This window comes from Hevea brasiliensis, chromosome 5 (assembly GCF_030052815.1).
Source record: "Hevea brasiliensis isolate MT/VB/25A 57/8 chromosome 5, ASM3005281v1, whole genome shotgun sequence".
In the NCBI taxonomy this organism is placed as follows: Eukaryota; Viridiplantae; Streptophyta; class Magnoliopsida; order Malpighiales; family Euphorbiaceae; genus Hevea; species Hevea brasiliensis.
In genome coordinates, this window is record NC_079497.1 from 18,216,085 (window position 1) to 18,243,752 (window position 27,668).

General features: G+C 37.0%; 1 long non-coding RNA gene across 1 annotated transcript; it reads left to right on the forward strand.

Annotated features, from left to right (window-relative positions):
• The first annotated feature begins 19,093 nt into the window (after positions 1-19,093).
• Positions 19,094-20,294, forward strand: LOC131180218 (uncharacterized). The gene is made up of 3 exons (XR_009149026.1): positions 19,094-19,116; positions 19,549-19,607; positions 20,168-20,294. It is a non-coding gene; the product is annotated as an uncharacterized LOC131180218 (long non-coding RNA).
• The last annotated feature ends 7,374 nt before the right edge of the window (positions 20,295-27,668 follow it).

A 27,668-nucleotide genomic window follows, 5' to 3' on the forward strand; every position in this document is an offset into this window, starting at 1 on the left:
TGTGATTCTTTGTGGGAAAAAGTGGTCTCCTCTTGCATGTTAAAAGCTCATATACGTTGCTGTTTTCTCACTGTGTGCATGAGAGAGAGAGAGAGAGAGAGAGAGAGGGGGGGGGGGGGTGGGGGGGGAGAGAGAGTGCATGTGTTTGTGCTGATCAGTGCTGACCAGTTTATTGTAGACTAGGTAGTCTGAGGTGCGTTGGCTTAATTAGGTTAAAATGATTATCATATTAATAAGCAACAACTAAGATAAAGAAATATTATTTAATTTATGAAACCTATAATAATAATTATTAATTATTCAACATGTGGTAAGCGATTTATAATAAAAATGTCAGTCGTGTAGACGAAAATTCTCGACCTTTTACTAAAGTTTTAATAGCAGCTAATTATAACAAAAAAATTAATGAAATTTATATATAAATATTTTATTTTTTTTAAAAATAAATATATAAATGCTATCCCAATGGAATATAAAATAGTTTATTTATATACTTTTACTTTTTTTTTTTAAAAAATAATTTTTAAAATGCAAGAGATTCTGATCTATCATTTAATGTTAGAGTATCTAAGTTATTTTATATAAATTTAAATATTTAAAATGACAAGTCAATTATAAATTGGTAAATAAGTAATGATGGGTTTTACAAAATTCAGCTTTACATTAAAAAAAATATATTAGCAACCGACTGAATCAGTTACTAATCCATTAAAATCGGTTACTACTCGATTTAGCAACTGATTTAGCAACAAATTCAGTTAATTGTAAATAGTAATCGATAACCAAATCGGTTGCTAAATTAATTAAATTTAAAAAATAAAACTTTTGGCAAAAAAAAAAACTATCGGTTACTAATAGAAACTGATTTAGTAATCAAAATCGGTTGTTAATAACAATTGAAACATAGGCAGTTTAAAAAATTTTGGTGTCTTTAATTTTGTAAATCGATTGCTCTTTGCAACTAATTTAACAATAAAAAAGTCAGTTACTAATAAGAAAAAAAATAAATTTCTAAATAACAAATAAAATTTAAATAAACAAAATTTTAAAAAATTATTAAAATAATAAATTATTAAAAAAAAATTAGTACTAAAAATTAATATAAAAATATTATCAAAAAATTAATAATAATAACTATTATAAAAAAATATTAACCAAAAATTAAATATAAAAATATTTATAAGACAAATTATTAAAAAAATTACTAAAAATTAATATTACAAATAATTTACTAACCAAAAATATATTTGTAAAAAGATTTTTATTTTTGTGCCAAAGAAAAATAAATTAAATAAAAAAGATGGGAAAGAAAAAGATTATAAAGAAGAAAAAAGATGAGAAAGAAAAAAGGCGATGAAGAAGAAAAAAAAATGAGAAAGAAAAATGTGATGAAAAAAATAAATGAGAAAGAAAAAGATGATGATGATGAAGAAAATAGATAGGAAAAAAAAAATGATGATGAAAAAGAAAGTATAAGAGAGAAAAAGAAGAAAAAAATAGATGGGAAAAATATGAAGAAAATATATGAGAAAAAAATATGATGAAGAAAATAAGTTAGAAAGGAAAAGATGATAAATAAAATAAATAACAATGAAAAATAAGATGGAGAAAATGAAAAAAAAAAAGAAGAAAGAGAAAAAAAAAGAATAGGGGGGAAAGAAAATGAGTAGTGATTTATATAAGTAAATTAACAATCGATCGTCAGTTATTAATATATTTTAAAAATTAGGTGAAAATTTTTTAAGAGAAAAATTTTCAACCAATTCGCAATTAATTGCAAAATCGATTGCTAATAGTAACCGATTTATTCAGTTATAAAAATCAGTTGCTAACAATAATTAATTCACAAATTGATTGCAAATCAAAACAAAAAATAAAAAAAAGGGTGAAAATTTTTTGGGAAGAAAATTAGTTGCAAATAAAAAAAATAGAAAACAAAAAATTGGATGAAATCTTTTAGGGAGAAAAATTGATTGTAAAAATCGATTGTTGTTAGCAACCGATTGCAAATCCGTTGCTGATAGCAACTGATTTTTGCTATCGATTACAAATCGGTTTAAAGCTAATTAAAATAATTCTTTAATTTAACAACAGATTTTAAAATGGATTGCTATTAACAACTAATTTTAGTAACTGATTAATACATTGATTGCTAATCGTATATTTAAATTTTTTTTAATATTGATTAGCAACTGATTTAGTAACCAATTATAAATTGATTACTAATAGCGACTGATTTAGTAAATGATTTTTGAATCGATTGTTAAATTTTAAAAATTAATTATTTTACTAAAAGAATAAAATTATAAATCAATTGCTAATAACAACTAATTTCAATTGATTACAAAAATCAATTGCAAAACTTTTTTTTAGTGTAATTATTCATATTTTCAAAATATTTTTTTTTCAAATATAATTATTTTTTATTAGTCACTCCTAAAATAGTAAATCAATTATAAATTGATGAATAAATATAAATAGGCCCTACAAAGTTCACTTTTATCCATGTTTTTAAAATTTTTTTTTTTAAATTGTAGCTGCTTTTTAATTTGTTATTTCTTCATTGATTTGCCTTAGCATATATTAATCTTACATAAATAAATAATAATCAATCCATAATAAAATTTCTCACAGTTCCTTGGCCCTCTGCACTGTCTCTTCTTTACTTTTGCATGGGGAATAATTCTTACAATGTACACCTTGCCGATCATGAAATTTTATTTTAATTAAAATCATGATGAGTATTATATAAAAATATACACACAAATATGATTTTCTATTGATCCAATGTTAAAATATGCTTGCTTAAAGTATAGAAATACATATCATCGCTTGTCCAATAGTACCTCTCGCGCGTGGTTGCACTCTCCATGAACCTGGTGGAACGTGCTTGCCCCTCTTGAGCGGGGATGAAAGCGAGTATGTAAATGTATACATTAAGGAATGTAGGATCAAATAAAGGAGTTATAGAATTACAAAGTTTATAAAAGAAAAAAGAATTGTATTTAATGAAATTAATCTAATTAATAAGAATATAAATAATAAATAATTTTAAATAAAATCAAAATAAAAAAAATGTGAAAAATAGTGATTTCATGTGTTTTGAATTGTGTGATATATATTTTTAAATTAATTTAAGATATACAATTTTAAATTGATATCAATTGTCTTGACCGTTGTTAAGTATGTCTTAAATCAATTCTATCAAAACTAATGGATCATGTAAGCTACAAAATTTTGGAGGTTTTTACCATAACAGTGTAATGTGAATAGAAAAATAGGAGAATATGGTTTGAATTCGTTAAATTATTAAAAGGGTGCGAATCAAGCTAATGTGGAAAGGTTGGACCATCGGGACACCAATCATATTAGCGTCCAGACTTGGGACTCTATCCATAATAGCGTGCAGTAGTCCTTTGCAGAGAATTTCTGCAACTCGTCAAGTCACGTAGTCGGGACGCCATTCATAATGGCGTGTAGGGTCTGGGGATGCCAATAAAAGAAGCATCCAAGCTTCTGACACTGACATGGAATATGAAGTCACATTGGCGTGGAGAAATGGACAGTGTGGGATGCCATTTTAACTGGCGTGCAAACAGCCGGTGTCACGACCCAACCTATGGGCCGGACCGGCACTAGGACCTGAGCCAGCCTAAAGCCCCCGAGGCCCGTAGTAAGCCTAACTATTCATTAACCTAACTCTAAGGCCCATTTGGGCCTAATTTCAAGAATTCAACCGGACAGAGTCCGGCCATAAAATGAACATTTCAACAGGGAGTTTTTGACTCACCCGACCTGTAAACACAATATATATCAATTGGGGAGCTCAGCTCACCCTCCACATACTCATAACAACATAAAATAAATGGGAGCTCTGCTCCCTCATCTAGTCCATCAACATGCATAGAATAATAAGTTTACAGGTCCAAAATAATAATTTATATTACAGACCCAATTCAAATGAATATTTCTAACGCATGCAGAAATTCTAGAAGCTTATAAAATTACACAAACATAAATAGATGACCTGCGAGGGAGAAAAGCAGGTTAACCTCAAAAATATCCTCCTGTGGCCTGGAAAAATATTGAACAGGAGTGAGCGTTCGACTCAGAGAGTAAAATATCAATTTTAATCATAATCTCTATAACTATCTAAAGCTAATGCATCCTGTAAAGTGAAATGCAATATCAGCAATAAATTCACATCATAACAGCAAAAAGGTAATTTGGAGCACTTACGCACCCAGTAATATCAATCATAATATATGGGAGTTGATCCCCTATACAGCTCTCTTAAATCCAACCTGTGCCAGCGAAGAACTCAGCTCGGACTTCCACTTAATAACCAAATCGGGGTCCCAGTGGAGAACTCAAACCGTGTCTACCCCGAAGGACCGGGTCCCAGTGAAGATCTCAAGCCGTCTCTACCCGTCCTATCCATAGTCCACACCACATCACACGCACGCCAACGCACGCACACTGCTCCAAATTACCACAACAACATCCATGGCACTTTAACAATTGTGAATGCAACATAAAACGTGCCTAGAGTTTAACTACATAATTATATACATATAAGTGATGCATGGGCATCCTTGAACATATAATAATATTGAAATTACAATTAAAATTAATATTTTACTCAAAGACTTGACAGCGATCACTGTGGCAGCTGGGCGAAGGAAGAAGGCTCTCCCGGCTCACCTGACAATTACATTATAATTATTTAACACAAATGACTCAATACAAATCATGAAAAGACCAAATACATCCTAAGTCGTGCCGAAAATCCGGCAGAGTCTTCCCTATACCTACGACCTACCCAACCTGCAAAAGGGCTCAAAACACACTTCTATATTCACAATCCATATATCCACAACTCAATCACATCACACAGCCCCTCTTGGGCCCATCAAATCAGTCATCCATCACAATATGTAAAATTTCAATTTAGTCATTATAATTAATCATTTTTGCAAAAACTGCCCAAATAAGCTCTAAAAATTCTAAAACTTTGCCCCGCGGTCCTTAGCAATATTACTAGGCTATTGCAAAAAGAATCATAATTTTCTGAGCTACCACGAATATTTTATAAATTTTTAATCCTATTTAAGCACTAGAAAATTACGAAAAAACAAGGTTTGGGTTTACCTTTGTCGATTCCAACTTCGGGAACGTGCTCGAGATGTCTGACAATGGTGGGGTAGCCAGAACCTCGATCCAATTCGGAGACTTTTCCGGTAGCGGGTCTGTCTGGCCGGAAATTCACAGACCTGGACAACTGTCGAATTTCTGCGAATTGAGGATACCTACACGAAGCCCACAACACGGGGGTTAGTATAAAATTTTTACGGAATTTTCTAAGCTCATTTAATGCTCGAAAAAATATTGCGAAATTCCGTGGGACCCACCGAAAAACGGTGTCGAAAAATTTTGAAATTTATATCCCCGCGAAGCTCTCGACGAGTGGAGCGCTTTGGTACTCTCGGTTTTCTCGTGGGGTTTACGGTTTGTGAGAAATCTAGCCCAAAAGTCAAAATGGGCTAAAACTTCCCGGGCAAAAATTGGACGAACCGCTCGATGGATTTCGGTGTTCTTGGTGTCTATGGAAAGCTCTCGATGAATAGATAAGTTTAGACACAAGACCCTATCCGATTGGTGGCCGAATCGGCCGGATTTCGCCCAGGAAGACGAAGCGGTGCGCTTGCGCGTCGCGTTGCGTCGGGAGCCTTTTTTCGGTGTTCCAGGCGGCGGCCGGTGGGCTGGGATGGCTGGGGTGACAGGGGAGGTGGCGGCGCGGCAAGGGGAGGAGGGAGGAGAGAGAAAATGGGAGAGAAAGAGAGAGAGGAGGAAACGTGCGCGGGAGAAAAAGAGAAGAAGAAGAAGGGGCTGGTCCGATTCGACCGGTCCGATTCGGTCCTGTTCGATTCGGCCGGTTCGATTCAGGATACAAAATTTTAAATTTTTACTTTGCCTTGGGACCGAAAACGAGGCCCAAAAATTTCGAAAAAATTCTATAAAACTTAAAAAAATTCGTAGACTCCAAATATATTTTTAGTTTTGCCACGTGGTCTTTAAATTAATTTTTAAAAATCATCAAAGTTTATATTTTTGAAAAATCGAACCCGATTTTTAAAATCCGAAAAATCTCAAATAATTTTCTTAAAATTTAAATAATTAAAATATCAATATTACTCATAAAATAATAAATTTAAAATTTTTGGGGTGTTACATTCTTCCCCCCTTATAGAAAATTCATCCTCGAATTTTACACAAGACAGAATAAAGTACATGATTACACATTGAACAAATAAGGGTACTTGCTACGCATGTCCTGTTCTGACTCCCAGATGCATTCTTCCACTGACTGGCTCCTCCACAGAACCTTAACCATAGGGATCTGTTTTGATCTTAGCTGTCTCACTTGGTAGTCCACTATGGCTACAGGTTGCTCCTCAAACGTCAAGTTTTCTTTCAGCTCTATTACATCCGACTGCAGTACATGAGAAGGATCAGGAATGTATTTCCTGAGCATGGAGATGTGAAACACAGGATGAACATGGGAAAGGTTGGGTGATAGCTCCAACCGGTAGGCAACTGCTCCAACTCTATCAGTAACTTCAAAAGGTCCAATATACCGAGGCGTCAACTTGCCCTTCTTTCCAAATCTCATGACACTCTTCATTGGAGAAACCTTCAGGAATACGTAGTCGCCCACTGCAAACTCTACATCCCTCCGTCTGGGGTCTGCATAACTCTTCTATCTACTGAAAGCTGTTTTTCAATCGTTCCCTAATTAAAGGAACTATCTCTAAAGTGTACTGCACTAGGTCTACATCATGTACCTTTGCTTCTCCCATTTCCATCTAACATAGAGGAGACCTACACTTTCTTCCATAGAGTGCCTCATAGGGTGCCATCGCTATGCTGGAATGGTAACTTTTTTTGTAGGCAAACTCCACCAAAGCTAGCTGATCATCCCATTGACCTCCAAAATCCAAAACCCTCATGCGAAGCATGTCTTCCAGTATTTGGATTGTCCTTTCGGACTGTCCGTCTGTCTGATGGTGGAAAGCCATACTAAAGTTCAACTGTGTGCCAAGTGCCTCCTGCAACTTTCTCCAAAATCGAGAAGTGAATTGGGGCCCTCTGTCAGATATTATGGAAGCCGGAACTCCATGCAATCTGACTATTTCTTGAATGTAGAGTCGGGCGTACTGTGCCACAGAATATGTAGTCTTCACAGGCAAGAAGTGAGCTGATTTGGTTATACGGTCTACAATTACCCATATCGAATCATATCCTCGCGTGGTAACCCAGTCACAAAATCCATAGTAATCATTTCCCACTTCCATTCTGGGATAGGGAGCTCTTGCAACTTCCGTGACGGTCTCTGATGTTCAAACTTCACCTTCTGACAAGTCAAGCACTTGGACACGAAGTCTGCTATGTCTCTCTTCATGCCATTCCACCAATAGCTATCCTTCACATCATGGTACATCTTGGTGGAGCCTGGGTGGACACTGTACAGTGTATAGTGTGCGTCTCTCTTGATTTCATTTCTGAGATTGTCCACATCGGGCACACATATCCTAGAACCTTGCACTAGGGCACCATCATTGGCAAATCCAAACTCACCACCTTCACCCTGTTGTACTCTTTCTATGATCTTCATTAATTGTTGGTCTCTCAGATCGGGAAACTCTAACTCGTCTCGCAAGTCCGCCTCACCAAAAATGAGCCAACAATACCCCCTCATCTGAAAGATCTAGGATTAAACCTTGATCCCTCAACTCATGTACTTCCTGAATCAATGGTCTCTTCTCTGTTGAAATGTGCGCCAAACTGCCAGAAGATTTTCTGCTCAAAGCATCTGCCACTACATTGGCCTTCCCAGGGTGGTACTGGATGGTGCAATCATAGTCTTTCAGAAGCTCCATCCATCTTCTCTGTCTCAAGTTTAAATCCTTCTGTTGGAAGATGTACTTCAAACTCTTGTGGTCGGTGTATATCTCGTACACTTCACCATACAGGTAGTGTCTCCAGATTTTTAGTGCAAAGACTACAGCCGCCATTTCCAAATCATGGGTGGGATAGTTCTGCTCATGCCTCTTCAGCTGTCTTGAAGCATAAGCCACTACTTTTCCATTCTGCATCAAAACACACCCTAGGCCAACTCTGGAGGTGTCACAGAACACGGTGTATCCTTCACCGCTCATAGGTAGTGTCAACACAGGGGCGGTGGCTAGACACTCCTTAAGCTTTTAGAAACTCTCTTCACAGTCATCTGTCCAAATGAATGGAATATTCTTCCGAGTTAACTTAGTTAGGGGAGCCGCTATCCTGAAAAAATCTTGCACAAAACGCCTATAGTAGCCAGCTAGACCCAGAAAACTTCGCACCTCGTTGGATCTGTAGGCCTAAGCCAATCGATTCTGACTTCAATTTTCTTGGGATCCACTTGAATGCCGTCACTAGAAACCACGTGTCCCAAGAATGAGATGCTTTCTAGCCAAAATTCACATTTTGAAAATTTTGCATATAGCTGGTGCTCGCTCAAAGTCTGCAACACCATCCTCAAGTGCCATATGTGTTCTTCCTCGGTCCGAGAGTATACCAAAATGTCATCTATGAATACAATGACAAAACGGTCCAAAAATGGCTTGAACACCTAGTTCATCAAGTCCATGAAGGCTGCTGGTGCATTAGTGAGTCCAAAAGACATCACCAAGAACTCATAATGACCATATCTTGTCCTGAATGCCGTTTTGGACACGTCCTCATTCCTGATTCTCAACTGATGGTAGCCTGATCACAGGTCTATCTTGGAAAAGAATCTAGCCCCTTGGAGCTGATCAAACAAATCATCGATCCGAGGAAGTGGATACTTGTTCTTCACAGTCACCTTGTTCAGCTGTCTGTAGTCAATACACAACCTCAATGACCCATCTTTCTTTCTCACGAATAGAACAGGAGCGCCCCAAGGTGAAGTGCTCGGACGTATAAAACCCTTGTCCAAAAGCTCCTGTAGTTGCTCCTTTAGCTCTTTCAATTCTGCTGGTGCCATCCTATAAGGTGGCATGGATATGGGATTTGTACCCTGAACAACATCAATGCAGAACTCTATTTCCCTTTCTGGTGGCAACCCTGGAAGCTCCTCAGGGAAGACATCCATAAATTCTCTAACAACAGGAAGATTTTCCATGTTGACACCTTCTAAAGATGTATCTCTTACCAATGCCAAATACCCTTGACATCCACACCTCAACATTTTTTTAGCACTAATTGCTGACACCAAATTATATGGAGCCACGCTCCTGTCACCATCAAAGCTAAACTCTTCCACACCAGGTATGTGGAAATTCACCTTTTTGTTCCTGCAGTCTAAAGTGGCATAATGAGTTGCCAACCAATCCATCCCCAAGATTACATCAAAATCTATTACTGATAGAGGAACTAAGTCTGCTGGGAGGATCTTTCCATCCACTACTACTGGGCTACCCGAAAAAACCATATCTACATCTATGTTGTCACTAAGTGGGGTAGCTACAGATAAAGGGTATTCTAAAGTGGTAGGGTTTCTACCCAATCTCGTGGCAAACACAGGAGAGACAAATGAGTGCATAGAACCCGGATCTATTAAAACACGAGCCTCATAGGAACAGACTAGAAGAATACCTACCACAACTGCATTTGAAGCCTGAGCATACTGATGGGTCAGGGTGAAAACCCGAGCTTGACCCCTACCCTGAGTGGCAGAACCCTGATACTGACTTCAACCTCCTGATCTACCTCCAAATCCACGTCCCCCTTATCCTTGGCCCCATGGCCATCGAATCGATCGCCGCCATGCCGAAGCACCCGGATACAACTGACGAGGAACATTTACAACAGAACCCTGTGACCCCATCTGTGGCTCACTGAACACGGGGCATTCCCTAGCAAAGTGACCTAGTTGGCCACACCTGAAGCATACTCCTAAACCCATCATACAAGGTCCTGAATGTCCCCTTCCACACTGTGCATAAGGTGCCAAGGAGGATCCTGAACTGCACCAACTGCTGTACTTCGAATCGTGATCACCGCCGGATCCGCACTCGACCGAACCCCCGGGATTTGTGTCTAAAACCACTCCTCTTATTTCTGCTTCTTCCTCTGTAATTAGTTTGGCCACCACTATCTGTAGTAGCCATGTGGGGAACACCTAAAGAACCCTTTGCTCTGTTTTTCTTTGCCCTTCCGCTGTCATCCACAGCATAGCTAATCTCTATCTGTCTGGCTCGATCAACTACCACGTCAAAAGACTGATCAGACATCATGGCCAGGTTTGCATACCTCCTGTCAAGCCCCTTTAGGAATCTCTTCACCTTCATAGTTTCTGTAGCTACTGTTGTAGGGGCATACCGCCGCCTCGAAATTCTGTAGCATATTCATCTACAGACCTGCCATTCTGTCTTAAGGCCTCAAAGGCCCACTGCTTTTGATCTCTGAAACTTTCTGGTACAAACCGGTTGATGAACAATTTCATAAACTGAGTCCACGACAAACCCTCCATCCGAGGTAATATGTAGTCATTCATCCATTGTCTAGGCATAGGCCCCATGACATGTTGCATACACTCTATAAGTCTTCTATCAGTCAACTACAATTCTGTTCCTGCCTGTCTGTAGGAATCCAAAAACCGATATGTATCGTCTGACACATCATAAGTACCAGGCACCAATTTCTTGAAATTGATTATCTGTTTGTAAGGTTCCCCTCTTGGTGCGGTGGACTGCTGCTGCTGTGGGGGGTGGACCATATACTGCGCCATCATGTCAATGGTCCTCTGCAACCTAGCTAGAATAGTGGCCATTGGGTCCAGGGGACCCTGTGCCATAAAAGACTGATCCTGAACTGGTGGCAGCTGCTCTTTTACTTGAGCAGCTCTTGGCCTCCTACTCCACCTTCTCGAGGCAGGCGCCTCATCCTGTGCCGACACCTCGTCAGGCACATCTGGTTCTGGTGCAGTGGCAGCTCTCCCGCTTCTACGCATTTTCCTAAAATTCAGCAGCATTAGCCCACAAAATTCAAAACAGCATGTTACACAGCTTTATAGACTTATATTTAAACACAATATATGAAGGAGAAACTAGAAGCAAAGATGACAATGCAAGACGAATGTGGACCCTATTTTCCGCATGTGACTCCTAGTAGACTTTTTCCAATAATTAGACAATTTTTCCCTATGAATCTGGAGCCTAAGCTCTAATACCACATTTGTCACGACCCAACCTATGGGCCGGATTGGCACTAGGACCTGGGCCAGCCTAAAGCCCCTGAGGCCCGTAGTAAGCCTAACTATTCATTAACTCAACTCTAAGGCCCATTTGGGCCCAATTTCAAGAATTCAACTGGATAGAGTCCGGCCATAAAATAGACCTTTCAACGGAGAGTTTTTGACTCACCTGACCTGTAAACACAATATATATCAATTGGGGAGCTCAGCTCACCCTCCATATGCTCATAACAACATAAAATAAATGGGAGCTCTGCTCCCTCAGCCAGTCCATCAACATGCATAGAATAATAAGTTTACAGGTCCAAAATAACAATTTATATTACAGACCCAATTCAAATAAATATTTCTAACACATGCGAAAATTCTAGAAGTTTATAAAATTACACAAACATAAATAGATGACCTGCGAGGGAGAAAAGCAGGTTAACCTCAAAAATATCCTCCTGTGGCCTGGAAAAATATTAAACAGGAGTGAGCGTTCGACTCAGAGAGTAAAATATCAATTTTAACCATAATCTCTATAACTATCTAAAGCTAATGCATCCTGTAAAGTCAAATGCAACATCAGTAATAAATTCACATCATAACAGCAAAAAGGTAATTTGGAGCACTCACGCACCCAGTAATATCAATCATAATATATGGGAGCTGATCCCCTATACAGCTCTCTTAAATCCAACCTGTGCCAGCGAAGAACTCAGCTCGGACTTCCACTTAATAACCAAATCGGGGTCCCAGCGAAGAACTCAAGCCGTGTCTACCCCGAAGGACTGGGTCCCATCGAATATCTCAAGCCGTGTCTACCCGTCCTATCCATAGTCCACACCATTCACACGCACACCAACGCACGCACACTGCTCAAAATTACCACAATAACATCCATGGCACTTTGACAATTGTGAATGCAACATAAAACATGCCTAGAGTTTAACTACATAATTATATACATATAAGTGATGCATGGGCATGCTTGAACATATAATAATATCGAAATTACAATTAAAATTAATATTTTACTCACAGACTTGACAAATGATCATCGTGGCGGTGGCGGAGAAAGAAGGTCTGTCGCCATTCGACAATTACATTACAATTATTTAACACAATTGACTCAATACAAATCATGAAAAGACCAAATACATCCAAAGTCGTGCCAAAAATCCGGCAGAGTCTCCCCTATACCTACGACCTACCCAACCTGCAAAAGGGCTCAAAACACACTTCTATATTCACAATCCATATATCCACAACTCAATCACATCACACAGCCCCTCCTGGGCCCATCAAATCAGTCATCCATCACAATATGTAAAATTTCATTTAAGTCCTTATAATTGATCATTTTTGCAAAAACTGCCCAAATAAGCTCTAAAAATTCTAAAACTTTGCCCCGCGGTCCTTAGCAATATTACTAGGCTATTGCAAAAAGAATCATAATTTTCTGAGCTACCACAAATATTTTATGAATTTTTAATCCTATTTAAGCACTAAAAAATTACGAAAAAATAAGGTTCGGGTTTACCTTTGCCGATTTTGACTTCTGGAACGCTCTCGGGATGTCTGACAATGGTGGGGTAGCCAAAACCTCGATCCAATTCAGAGACTTTTCCGGTAGCGGGTCTGTCTGGCCGAAAATTCATAGACCTGGACAACTATCGAATTTCCGCGAATTGAGGATACCTACACGAAGCCCACAACATGGGGGTTAGGATAAAATTTTTACGAAATTTTCGAAGCTCATTTAATGCTCAGAAAAACACTGCGAAGTTTCATGGGACCCACCGAAAAACGGTGTCGGAAAATTTTGAAATTTATATCCCCGCGAAGCTCTCGACGAGTGGAGCGCTCTGGTACTCTCGATTTTCTCGTGGGGTTTACGGTTTGTGAGAAATCTAGCCCAAAAAGTCAAAATGGGCTAAAACTTCCGGGCAAAAATTGGACAAACCGCTCGATGGATTTCGGTGTTCTTGGTGTCTATGGAAAGCTCTCGATGAATAGATGAGTTTAGACATAAGATCCGGTCCGATTGGTAGTCGAATCGGCCGAATTTCGATCGGAAAGACGAAGCAGCGCGCTTGCGCGTCACGTCACATCGGGAGCCTTTTTCCGGCATTCTAGGCAGCGGCCGATGGGCTGGGACGGCTGGGGATGGGCGCCGGCGGGCTGGAGTGGCAGGGGAGGTGGCGGTGCGGCAAGGGGAGTAGGGAGGAGAGAGAAAACAGGAGAGAAAGAGAGGGAGGAGGAAACGCGCGCGGGAGAAAAAGAGAAGAAGAAGAAGGGGCCGGTCCGATTCGACCGGTCCGATCCGGTCCGGTTCGATTCGGCCGGTTCTATTCAGGATACAAAATTTTGAATTTTTACTCTGCCTTGGGATCGAAAACGAGGCTCAAACATTTTGAAAAATTTCTAGAAAACTCAGAAAAATTCGTAGACTCTAAATATATTTTTAGTTTTGCCACGTAGTCTTTAAATTAATTTTTAAAAATCATCAAAGTTTATATTTTCGAAAAATCAAACCCGATTTTTAAAATTCGAAAAATCTCAAATAATTTTCTTAAAATTTAAATAACTAAAATATCAATATTACTTATAAAATAATAAATTTAAAATTTTTGGGGTGTTACAGCTGGGACGCTAATAAAAGTAGCGTCGAGTGTTAAATTCAAAATCTCTCCCCAGCCATTTTCATTTATACATCTCACTAACCCACAAACGTTCTCATTTACTGTGATTCTCTCATCCCTCTCTTTTTTGTTCTTGTGGACTAGTGTGCCTGCTTGTTGAACCAGGTGGGGGAGCCTGCTTCTTGCTCGGTGGACTAGCACGCAAAAGAGGACCTCCAGTGGTGGAACAACAAGGACAAATGTTGTGTTTGTCTTTGGTTGAAAGAGCTAAGTAGAAATTTGAAGAGGTGATTTGTGAAGATATATTGTACTCTCAACTATTGTAGGTACGTATTTTGCTGATTTAAGAAAATAAACATGTAATATGCTTATATGTTCGAGTGTTTAATGTGTTTATTTTTATAGAAATTCAATGAAATCTTTGTTTAAGTATGCATACATGTCTTAGTGGGTAGTTTTTTGTGATATTTTAAAGTGTAGGGTAATATTTTCATACACTAGAGGAAAAAAAAGTGATTTATTATTAATATTTTCATATGAATTTATTGTGTAATATTTATTTCATTGTTGTAATATTTGACTAGTTTATAGGTAACCCGAAAATTTGTAGGAAATATTTTTAATAATATAAAAAAAAGATATATGTGTGTGTATATATATATATATATATATATATATATATATATATATATATATATATATATATATATATATATATATATAGTATAATACTTTTAAAATTAGCAAAAGTTATTGAAAAAAAAATAAAAAGAAATTTGACTTGTTAATATATAATACTAAAGATAAATATAATATAAATTTATAATACTAAGATAAAATTAAAAAAAAAAGAAAAAAAATTGGAAATCTAAATTATGTATGGAAATAAATTTTACCTAAATTAGAAGTCTGAGTTTTAATAATATTTTAAGTTTAAAAAAATTAGTAATTGGTTAAGATTCCAAAATATAATAAAAATTTATATATATATATATATATATATATATATATATATATATATATAATACTTTTAAAAATTGTAAAGTCATTGAAAAAAGAAAAAAAAATTGATACGAAATTTAGTTTATAATATATTATACTAAAGAATGAAATAAAAAAGATAATATCATTTATATAATTAATATCATATTAGAAAAAAGAAAAAATTATAAATATAATAAATGGATGAAAATAAAGTCTATATTAATTAAAATGTAATTTTTGTAAAAAAAATATAATAATTTTTTAAGCCGAATAGAAAAATTTACATGAACCTAAAATAAAAAGTTTAGGTATTTTAAAATTTGTAAAAGCTATAGAAAAAAAAAATTCAGCTAAAATTGAGTTTATAATATATTATAGTAAAGAATGCAGAAAAAATATAATATAAATTTATATTATTAAGATAATAGTCCAAACAAAAATGAAAAAAAAAAGAAATAAATAGAGATATAAATTATGGACAAAAGTAGGTTGTATATTAATTAAATTATAAGTTTCGTATAAAAAAATATAATAGTTTAATTAGTTGAATAAAAATTTATACATTAACCTACAATAGTAGTTTAATTTTATAAAAAATATAATACGTAAATGTTATAAAAAATATAAAAATTACAGTTAAAAAATATAATAAATAAAAAAGTAGAAAAAAAAGAAAAAAAAATGTGGTGAACCTGATTGTTTATTGGGGCAGTTGTAATGATTCTTACCGGTTTTGAGAATTCTGAGTTGTAATTTTAAATCGAACCGGATCTTCATCTGATTTGGTTTATTTTATTTTATTTTTTGTAACAAATATAATTGAATACTTATGGTGAACCCGATTGTTTATTGGGGCAGTTGTAGCGATTCTTACCGGTTCTGAGAATTCCGAGTTATAATCTTAAATTGAACTGGATCTTCATTCGATTCGGTTATTATTTTTTTAAAAAAAATATAATTGAATACTTATGGTGAACCTGACTATTTATCCTGACAGTTGTAGCGATTCTTACCAATTTTGAGAATTCAAAGTTATAATCTTAAATCGAACCGTATCTTCATCCGGTTTTGTTTATTTGTCTATTTTTGAAACAAATAAAATTTAATACTTGTTATGAACCAGACTGTTTATGTAGCCAATTGTAGCGGTTATAACTGGTTGTGATAATTCTGAGTTATAATCTTAAACTAAACTGGATCTTCATTCGGATCCCTTTTTTTTACAACCTTAGTGAATACTATTAATGATGATTTTTGTTATGCTTCATTTAAATAGCTGAATTTCTCATTTAATTAGAAAACGTCAATTTCATCTTTTGCTACTTTATACTAGGATGGAGAAATTATTATGGATAATGAAGCTATGACTATTGTGGGGGTTCATCAACGGTCATTACTATTGGTAGACGCACGAATTTTGGTACTTTAGGTATCAAAATAGTCTGTGGAATTGGTCTTAAAGCTGGACGTGAATTTATATCGAATATCTTTATCAGACAACTCATTGTAGAAGATGGTTCAGTGAAATGGGAGTGCATGGGTTTGGCTAATGATGATGATATAAATATTATGTTTAATTTCATTGATGAAATTAGAGGAATGTCATCGATTGAATTTTATATTGACATTTTTCAACAGAATGCATCTGCATACGATGTTGATGAAGCAGGACCATCAAATGCTAGTTCCACTGATGCATATATTTGACCAAGTTGATTGGTGAATGATTCAGAATCTATTGACAGTGATTATTGTCCAAATGATGATGAGGCCAAAGAGGATTGCGATAAAGAATGGATTGACAATGATGACATAGACGTAAATGAGGATGTTGATAATTAAAATGACCTGGTATTAGATTTGCCTTTGTACTACAACACTCATGTTGCGAACCCAATAATGCCTCTTGTCCTTCCTCCACCTTACTTTGAAGTAGATTTTTTTATTACTAATGGTTGATCCATGGTCAAAACTGCCATGTACTTCAATGTGGAATCCATCAAAGGAGCTTGAAATTGGAATGATATGCCCTTTTAGAGAGTCTGTCTAAAAAGCTGCCAAAGAATATCATTTACTTAGGCATCATGAGTTTTGTAATGATGAGACAAAGAGTAGAACATATGCCATCAGGTGCAAACATAAAAATAGCAATTGTAAGTGGAGAATTCATGTGTCACGGCAGGAAGGATGTGATATATGGAAAATTACACGATATAACGAACCCCATAAATGTGTTAATCCATCACTCTCACAAGATCATAGGCAAATGGATATCTGAGTTCATCCATGCTGTTGTACGAGAACAACCAAGTGTGAAGATAGTTGCATTACAAGCAAAAATCAAAGATAAGGTCAGATATATGCCTAGTTATCAGAAGACCTAGAAGGCTTGACACGATGCAATTGTTAAGATCTTTGGCGGTTGGGAGGAATCTTATGGAAGATTGCCCCAATTCATGAATGCTTTGTGCAAACACAACCTTGATTGCTCGTTCCTAATTGAAGTGTTAATAATAAATTAAATCCCGAATATCGGGTTTTCAATAGAATGTTTTGGATGTATAAATAAACAATTGAAGGATTTAAGCACTGTCGACCGGTTATTTTCATAGACTTAATGTAACATCCCATAATCCCTATCCTTAAACAGTACTAATATCGGCCTATGAATAGTATTATTCAAAGAAAATAGAAAGATTAAATATGACTTAGAAATAAGTTCAAATAAGCAGATTAAAAATCAAAATGAAAAACAGAGTTATGGACTTATCAGACATTATGGAAAAGATGAATAGTAAATCGGTAAGAAAAAAAAATTTAGTCAACTAAATTTAAAGGTCAAATATTGACCAAAGATGTTATTAAGTTAATGAAGTTGAATTAATTTAATTAATCATGATTATGAAAATTAAACATAATTATCTAAATAATCAAACTTAATGATTAGGAGTTTCATCATATTTACAAGTTTGCCATTCACCATATTTATAAGTTTGCCATTAGGGAATTAAAATAATATAAATATCTATTGTGAAAGACAAATCATCATCTTCTTCCTCATTCTTCTCTCTTCGCCAAACCACCATCTTCTCCCTTTCCACCATTTTTGTTTCTTCTAAGTTTTAATCCACACCAAATTCTAAGCCTTCATCACCCCAAATAGCATAATTAAGCTTCATTTTGGTGAGAGCACATTATTTAAGCAAGAAATTTCAAGGATTCAGGAGGGTTACTAAGAAATCAAATTGGGGAAAAACTCAAGGTAAGGAAGAATTAAGCTTAGCATGTATGAATTCATGTTATCATTGTAACACCCCAAAATTTTATTAATTATGAGTATTTTTGATATTTAAATTTTATTTAAATTTTAGGAATTTTTTTGAGATTTTTCGGATTTTAAAAATCGGGTTTGATTTTCCGAAAATATAAACTTTGATGATTTTTAAAAATTAATTTAAAGACCACATGGCAAAACTAAAAATATATTTGGAGTCTACGTATTTTTCTGAGTTTTATGAAATTTTTTCGAATTTTGGACCTCGCTGGTCCCGAGGCGAGTAAAATTCAAAATTTTGTATTTCGAATCGAACCGGCCGAATCGAATCGGATCGGATCAGGCCGAATCGGACCGTCTCTTCTCTTTTTCTTCCTCTTCCTCCGCGACGCCTCTCCTCTCTTCTCTCTCGCTTTCTCTCTCCTCCCCTCCCGCCTCCTCCCCTAAAGGCCGCGCGAGTCCCTTCAGCTTCCTCGGCCAAATCCGGCCGATCCGGTCACCGATTGGACCGGTCTTGTGTCCAAACCATCTACTCGTGAGCTTTCCATAGACACCAAGAACGCCAAATCCATCGAGCGGATTGTCCGATTTTAGCTCGGGAAGATTTTAGCCCATTTCGACTTTTGGGCTAGATTTCTGAAAATCGTGAATCCACGAGAAAACCGAGGCCACCCTCCATTCGCCGAGAGCTTCAACGACATAAATTTCAATTTTTCCGACACCATTTTTCTGGGTCCCACGGAACTTTGCGGTGTATTTTCGAGCACTAAATGAGCTTAGAAAATTCTGAAAAATTTATGTACTAACCCCGTGTTATGGGCTTCGTAGGTATCCTCGATTCGCGAAATTCGACGGTGACCGCAAATTTCGGACCGCATTCGGAAAAGTCTCCGAATTGGGCCGAGGTTTTGGCTAGCCCCATTGTCGACGTCCCGAAGTCGGAATCGGCAAAGGTAAACCCGAACCTTGTTTTTACGTAATTTTCTAGTGCTTAAATAGGATTAAAAATCCATAAAATATTCGTGGTAGCTTAGAAAATTACGATTCTTTTTGCAATAGCTTAGTAATATTGCTAAGGACCGCGGGGCAAAGTTTTATAATTTTTAGAGCTTGTTTGGCGCTTTTGCAAAAATGATCAATAATAAGGACTAAATTGAAATTTTGCGTATTGTGATTGATGATCGATTTGATGGGCCGAGGGGTGTGTGATATGATTGAATGATATATGGATTGTGAATATAGAAGTGCGTTTTAGCCCTTTTGCAGTCGGGTAGGTCCTAGGTATAGGGAGACTCTGGGATTTTCGGCACGACTTAGGACGTACTTGATATTTTTCTTTGTTATATTGAGTCAAATTTATTAAATAGATGTAATGTAATTGTCAGGTGAGCCGGGACAGCCTTCTTCCTCCGCCCAGCCGCCACAGTAATTTGTCGTCAAGTCTGTGAGTAAAATATTAATTTTAACTGTAATTTCGATATTATTATATGTTCAGCATGCCCATGCATCACTTATATGCATATATTTATGTAGTTAAACTCTAGGCACGAATTATGTTGCATTGATAATCATAATGTGCCATGAGTGTTGTTGTGGTAATTTGGAGCAGCAGCGTGCGTTGCGTGTGATGTAGTGTGGACTATGGATAGGACAGTAGACACGGCTTGAGTTCTTCTGGGACCCGGTCCTTCGGGTAGACACGGCTTGAGTTCTTCACGGACCCCGATTTGGTATTTAAGTGGAAGTCCGAGCTGAGTTCTTCGCTGGCACCAGGTTGGATTTAAGAGAGCTGTATAGGGGATCAGCTCCCATATATTATGAATGATGTTACAGGGTGCGTGAGTGCTCCAAATTACCTTTTTGATGTTATGATGTGAAAATGTTGTGTATGTTGCATTTCACTCCACAGGTTGCATTAGTACTAGACAGTTATAGAGATTATAGTTAAGATTGATATTTTACTCTCTGAGTCGAACGCTCACTCCTGTTCAAAAATTTTTACAGGCCACAGGAGGATATTTTGTTCTGGGTTAACCTGCTTTTCTACCTCGCAGGTTGTTTATCAATATTGTGTAATTTTAATTACTCCTAGAATTTCCGCATGTGTTAGCAGTATTTATTTGAATTTGGTATTTAAAATTTTTATCATTTTGTAACTGTAAACTAAAATATGTTATTCATTTTGATGGATTGGATGAGGGAGCTGAGCTCCCATTTATTTTATGTTGATGAGTATGTGGAGGGTGAGCTGAGCTCCCCAATTGAGTATTTATTGTGTTTACAGGTCGGGTGAGTCAAAAACTCCCCGTTGGAAAGTCCATTTTATGGCCGGACTCTGTCCGTTTGTTTTCTTGAAATTGGGCCCAAATGGGCCTTAGAGTTGGGTAAATGAATAGTTAAGGCTTACTACGGGCCTCGGGGGCTTTAGGCTGGCCCAGGTCCTAGTGCTGGTCCGGCCCATAGGTTGGGTCGTGACAATCATGTTATAATCATGGCATAACTATGGTTTGTGATGAGATTGCGATGAGAATTTTTGAAATTCTTAAAGAAGGATGTCGCAAGGGTCTTGCGGCCGCCGGACGATTCTCACCGAAGTAAAAAAAGTGAGGAGTCGCCCCTTTAATTTTAAGGGAAATTAAAGGAAACCATTAGTGAAAATAAAAATTTAAAAATTTATAAAACCACTTCTAAGACAGAGATTCTAGGTTCGGGGTCCGTTCACGGGTGGGGAAGGTGTTAGGCACCCCACCTCGTCCCTCAACGAGGGTAAGCAATTTTAGCAATGTGCTATTCATAACTTAATATTGATAATTTTAGGGTTGGGGTCATAATGTTGGTCCCTGTTAAAAGGAACGTTTGATATTTCACTATTTTGGATTTTCCAAGAATATGGGTATATGGGATGATCCTACAGTGAATTGGTGTTATGTTTACTTGAATTGTTAAATATTCTGTCAAATCTCTCCCTCTTCGAATCAAGATCCTAATTCTAAACAGGTGTTATTAGAAGCCTAAAAATCCATAATGGATGAGGAGGACTCTCAGCTTACACATTGTGTACCTGGGCATTTAGATAATTGAGGGTGTATGTTAGAATATTATAATTTTGATTAAAAAGATTCAGGAAATGACTCTCTCCTGATCTCTTAAAATATTTTAATTAGAATTTTAGCTAAGAGAATTCGGGTAAGGACTCACTCCCGATCTCTTAAAATATTTTTATTGAATTTTAGTTAAGAGAATTCGGGTAAGGACTCTCTCTCGATCTCTTGAAATATTTTTATTCTCGATCTCTTAAAATGTTTTTATTAGAATTTTAGCTAAGAGAATTCGGGTAAGGACTCTCTCCCGATCTCTTAAAATATTTTTACTAAAATTTTGGCTAAGAGAATTTGGGTAAGGACTCTCTCCCGATCTCTTAAAATGTTTTTACTAGAATTTTAGCTAAGAAAATTTAGGTAAGGACTTTCTCTTGAACTCCCGTTTTGAAAAGTGAATTTAAAAGTTGCGAAGGTTGATCCGAATTCTACACCACTCTTCCGCGTAATTCCACGATCTTCTATGTTATCTGAACTCCTTTATTCCCACCCATATACCTTATTGTCCGGGCTTGCTTTGCTTCTTTTCGATCTCATAATTTGCTTGTCTGAGCTAATCTCGGTCTCCGACCTCACAACTCATCCTAACCTTCTACCTCGATCTAGAATACATCTATTTTCCTAATTATTTTCCTTATTTATTTGGGTCAAAAATTTCGAAGGTGTTGCCTTTATCCATGCTCCTCATGGTAGTTACAGATCGTTAACGACCCGAACTTTCAACCATGCGAAATAAAAAAAGAATTGAAAATAATGATAATTGTAAGACTTGTAAATAATAAGAGGCCAAAGATAATATTTGTGACACAAGCCAAACTTTATACGTCCCTATTCTGAGAACTCAATATGACAAGACACCTTAAAAATACTCACGTCATGAACACAAACTAGCGACGTTTAATAATGGGCGAGTTAAATGTTTACCTATAGAGTGCTGAAACAATGGATGAATCAATATCGATGCCCTGCGGACTCTGGAACTACTATAGCTGAGATGAGGGAGTGACTTGAAGCTATCGAAGGAGATGACAACGGAGTTTTAATAACGAACTGTGATTGGGCTTCCAAGATGGTGTGTGACTACTAAGGGTACAAATCACAAGACTTGTAATTTCAATGAAAAGATCCTTTAGAAAACTTATTTCTAAAGTCTCTAGGAATTTCAAAGGTTTAAGAATGAAGGGCAATGGGGTTATATAAAAAATGCAGAGGTTTCCTGACCATCATCCCCCTCTCTCCCCCTTTCTTTCTCTTTTCTCTTTTTTTACTACAGTATTGCATGCAAGTATTTATAGGGAATGGGTACTCAAAATGAAGGGTCAGGATTCCAGCAGGAGGAGATGGAGGGCTCAGATTAAAAGGACATGATCCGAAGCCTTAGAATTAAAGAGAATCAAAATTGAGGGTTGAGATTTGGTTCAGAATCTCTGTTCTTTCATTCCTTAATCCAACGATAAGGAATTCCACCTTACAGGATGGATCCAAGGGCTGGGAGCAAAAGGTGCTGAATCAGTTATTCACTTTTGATCTGAAGGTCTCAAATATGTCCTTAAAGCGTGATCAAGGGTGCAAATTGAGATGTGCTGAGCTGCTTTAACCATTTGGGATCTGATGGTGGGGAGTTAATCTTACAAATTTGAGGGTCATGATTAAAAGTGATTCTCCAAGCCTTTCGACCTTTATAGGTTATTTCTCAGTTTAGCCGATCTTTTTTATAATTAGTAGACCTGAGACCTTTTGCTCCGATCTTTCAATTCGACTCTTTTTACATCTGATCTCTTTTCTTCCCGATCTTAATTTTCGATCCCCTTCTCATCCCCTAAAGTAATTAATTCTTCGATTACTGATGAACCGCTTCAAGTTCTGCACGCAATAAATGCCAAGGCCTGATATATATGCAGAGGAATTTTGTCCTTCACACATTCATATTCTCCCTTCTCCGGTGAGTTCCCATTGTTTTACTTTCCTACTCTTGACTTTTTTGGCTAGAATTCTTCTCATGAAAACCACCTTGATCTTTTTCCGAATGTTTTCCTTGCCCATCTCCTGAAAATGGACAATTCCGATGATCAGAAATTTATGAGGGCGTCATCTGATGACGTTGAGGGATTTGGACTAATTGACCAATCAAGGTCGAAATTGACTACCATGCCGATCTCGGATCGGTTTACTAGTATGACTTATAGATTGATCTCTGACAAGGGGACCGCTAATTTCAATCTTGATATCGGTGACCGCCTCTTGAAGTTTATTTGGCTCCTAACCATATCGGGGGTCCTGATCGTAGTTCGGTTCTGGACAATGACATCGACGAAGACACCTAGCTTCCAGTAGTCTTTGCCATAATTGACGAGAGCTACCCTTTTGATCTCTACGTATCTCTTGAATGGCATCTTGGAATCAGGAGTGGTCCGAACCGTAGGAGCAATATAGGTAGAATGTAATGAAGGGAAATTTGTAATTATTGATCTTGAGAGATCACCCAAATGATGTAATCTGACCTTTTGAAAATGAAATGAAGTTTTATTTATTCAAAATTGATTGTTTATTTTATTTTATTATTGCATTATTTTTTCGATCTCTTATAACTATGTCCGATCTGATCTCATAACTCACACTCATGGACTGATCTCTCGTGACTGACCTTTAACTATCCGATCTCATTGCCATATTTCTAGAATTTACTTTTGATAAGTCATCGAAACTTTCCAATTCCGCTAACCGATGCGTCTCTTAGGGCTTCGTGAGCATTTAATGCTCGAGCAAGTGTAAATAGGGAGGAGTATTGGCCATTTGCCTACTTATGCCATTTTTAGATTCCCTGAGCAACTACGATGTTCTCTTTTGTTTTCTAAAGTTTTTCGGCATAGATTTACACTCTAATAAGAGCTTTAATCTTTTTCCGATCAATTTCATCTTTATATTTGAAAATATGCGGTACCGACAGTCAGAGAGTTGCAAGCCCTCCTTCTGTTCACACTTTGTGGACATTAGACGAAGGTGATGTGGTCAGACCAAGTGAGCGACCTGAACCTTCTACAACCATTATCCCGGTCCATGGTCAAGTAACCAGGTCAAAACAAGCGTTGACTTCAAGGAAAGAGAAGTTACCCATGGACGAGTTGCCATCGGTCCTCAGGGAGACCAATCTCCAGTCCATTAGCTAAGAGTATAATCTTCTGATTGACTCTTTTGAACTTATCAGATGTTATGGTGATCTTCAAGCTGATCATTTCTTTGAAGAAATCGACCTGATCATGGTGTATGAAGAACAATTAAAAGCCGAGCTTCAATTTCCCCTAGAAAAATTCTATAAAGCCGTTCTGAAGTTCCACCATGTCTGTGTAGACCAGGTGCATCCAAACTCCTAGCGGACCCTGGTGGCCTTCAGAGGTCTATGCCGAGCTAAAAAGCTTGAGCCCACGGCGAAGGTTTTTACTGAATTGCATAGGCTCGCTTGGCAAAAAGATGACGAATATTGGTTTTTCCAAGCCAAGCAGAACTGCGGGCTCTTCACTGAACTCCCTTCCTCGCTGAAGAACTAGAAAGATCAATTTTTAATACTGAGGAGCAAGGATCCAAATGGCTTTGAGGGCATTCCATGTAGCTGATAGTTTTTAGTTCCTAAAGTACCAAAGAAGATCATCTTAAATAAAGATGAGGATGCCGTGGTGGAGGAGTTAAAGGATCAGGCGACCGCTCATATGTATTGATGTTTGGATGTGGTTATGGCCAAATTAAAATGGTGGATGATGCAAGTGATTGCCCGTGAGGACTATGAGCTGCAACTCTCTAACCTCGGCCCCGAGATCAGTATAATCTAGATCCTTAGTCTCTTAACTTTGGTGATCTCACTAACTTGTTCTCTGTGTAAGTATGGCAGAAAGGGAGAGTGCAAAGGAAAGCTGCAAAAGAAAGAGGGAGCTCACCCAGAAAGTGCGGGAGATGAAAGTTGCTACTGTTGCTGCCCTGATGCCGAGGAGGGACTTAGTAGAAGTATTAAGCTCTCCATTTCGACCTCCAGAACAGCCAACCTCAGGGGTAGAGATCATTCCTTCTCCACCTCGATAGGCCGAATCTCTACCTCCGCCGGTTTCTTCAAGTGCAAAAGGGGGGCCTTCTAAACCAGTAGTTAGGATGCTCTCCCGAGGTGCTCAGGTCCTTATTCATTCTCTGGAAAGGAATCATTCAGTTCGGGGCAATCCTAATCTTGCTAAGGTTCTGGGTGCTACAATCTATTTTTAAGAAGATTGGAATAGGATGGCCCAGGATAGCATTGGCAATCTCCTGACTTAGACGATGAGCTTGGGTTTGGAGATTATTGCGAACTAGTATATGATCAGAGAAAAGGCTCATCTCTTGAGACAGGAGATTTTGAAGGCGGTTCAGGATGCAGCAACTGCCAAAGCCCAACTCTCAGTTGCCCATGATCACATCGCTAAGATAGAAGATCGGACGAAGTCTTATAAAGAAAGGATAGCTGAACTGGAGAGGGAACTTGAAGACACTCTGGCTTGCCAATCTGCCAATCTCATTCGATTTACTGAAGAGATCAAAGCTAAAGAAGAAGAGGCCCTGGTGAGAGAGGCTGGTGCCTATGTGAATGCTCGTGGCGATCTTCTGGCCGAGCTCGTGAAGCACTATCCTGAAGAAGACTTCTCCTGGATGGAGGAGCTCGTCCCGAGATCTGAAGATGATGGCGAGGAGGAGCCTGAGAGAGAGGAGAGAGGGAATGATGAAACTGAAAATGTACCTGAAGAGCAAGTTAGGGGAGACCCCCCTGCCGAATGACTAGTGTATTTTCGACTTTGAAATAAACTTGTTTTTGTGATTAATTCTTGATGAGATCGAGAAAACATCCCCATTAACTATGAATGCTAATTCCATAGAAATTAAGATCGGTTATAAAACATGACTACTTAAAGAGATCTGAAAAACATTATTCGCAAGGATGAAATCGAAAAACCTTAGAGACATTGATGATTTGAAGTCGAGTCCTAGTCCACATTCATTTTAGGGTCACATACTTAGGGATCGGACAAAACGATGACTTGATTAGATACTTGATCATGGAATTTCACACAATTCAGAGTTTTGAACACCAAAAGATCAGAAAATAAAAATACAAAGATGGTTCGAAGGTCTGAAGATGAAATTCAAACAGATCGGATTGATAGAGAGATCAAAAAATATTTTGGGATTTATGTGATTAAATTTATCATTTATCTTCACATTATAACCTAGCATCAGGCAACTGGCGGAGATTGGGTAAAACATTAAAATGGGAGATTGGCTTGGTAAATTACGCATTTAGAACTCATCCAAAATATGGTATTTACAAAGGAAATCAAGTCCAAGCTCACAAGGAACCAAGGAAGAACCATAAGGTTGATTAGAGGTGAAAGTGAAGAGTTAAGCAAAGATTAGAAGCTTAAAATGGTATGGGCACTCTTAATTTCTCCTTAAAATTTGTGGCTTAGGATTTTCATGCTATTTAGGAGTTTTGGCTAAATTGAATGTAAATGTTTAATTTATAGTTAGAAAAATGATGTTTAGTGTGTATAAATGATGCAGTGCCTATTTGGAATTATGTTGCTTGGTTTGTGTTGAAGTATGCATTGTGAATAGACATGATAAGCAATCTAGTTGAATTTGACTAGACTGGACTTTTAAGTCCATATCTTGAGTTCTATAATTCCAAATGACCTGAAACTTATGGTAAATTAAAGGTAAGATATAATGCTAAAACTTTCATGAAGACAAGTTTCTCTAATTCAGTGTGTAAATACCCTAGAAATTGAGTTACAAAACTTGGAACCTAGGAGCAGTACACTCCAAATAGTCTAGAGTAAAATGGGTATAACTCACTCTAGGAAACTCCAAATGAGGTGATTCTTGATTTGTTGAAAAGCTAACACATAAGGAAAAAACTTTCATGAAGAACAAAATTACAAATTTTGATTGCAACTTATTCAAATCTAGACTCCAAAAACTGTCCAGAACCTATCTTGTGATCAGTAAAGCAGTACATCTAAACATATCCTACTTATTTGGATATAACTCACTATATAAAATTCCAAATGAGGTGAATCTTACCTTGTTGGAAAGCTAAGATATAGAGGAATAACTTCCATGAGGACTAATTTGACAAATTATGACAAAAACTTGATTGAAATTGAGTTCTAAGACCTATTCAGAAGCTACCCTGTATTCAGGGAGGAAAAGGCAGATATGACTAGATCATGCTTATTTAGTCGTAACTTGTGATCTATAAATCAGTATCAAGTGATTCATAAACCAAATGAAAGTTAAGACATAAATCTAAAAATCTTATAAAGAAAGCATAAGTTAATTCTTGCATTTACTTGGTCCAATTTCTGATGGAAAACTGTGTATACATTCAGGAA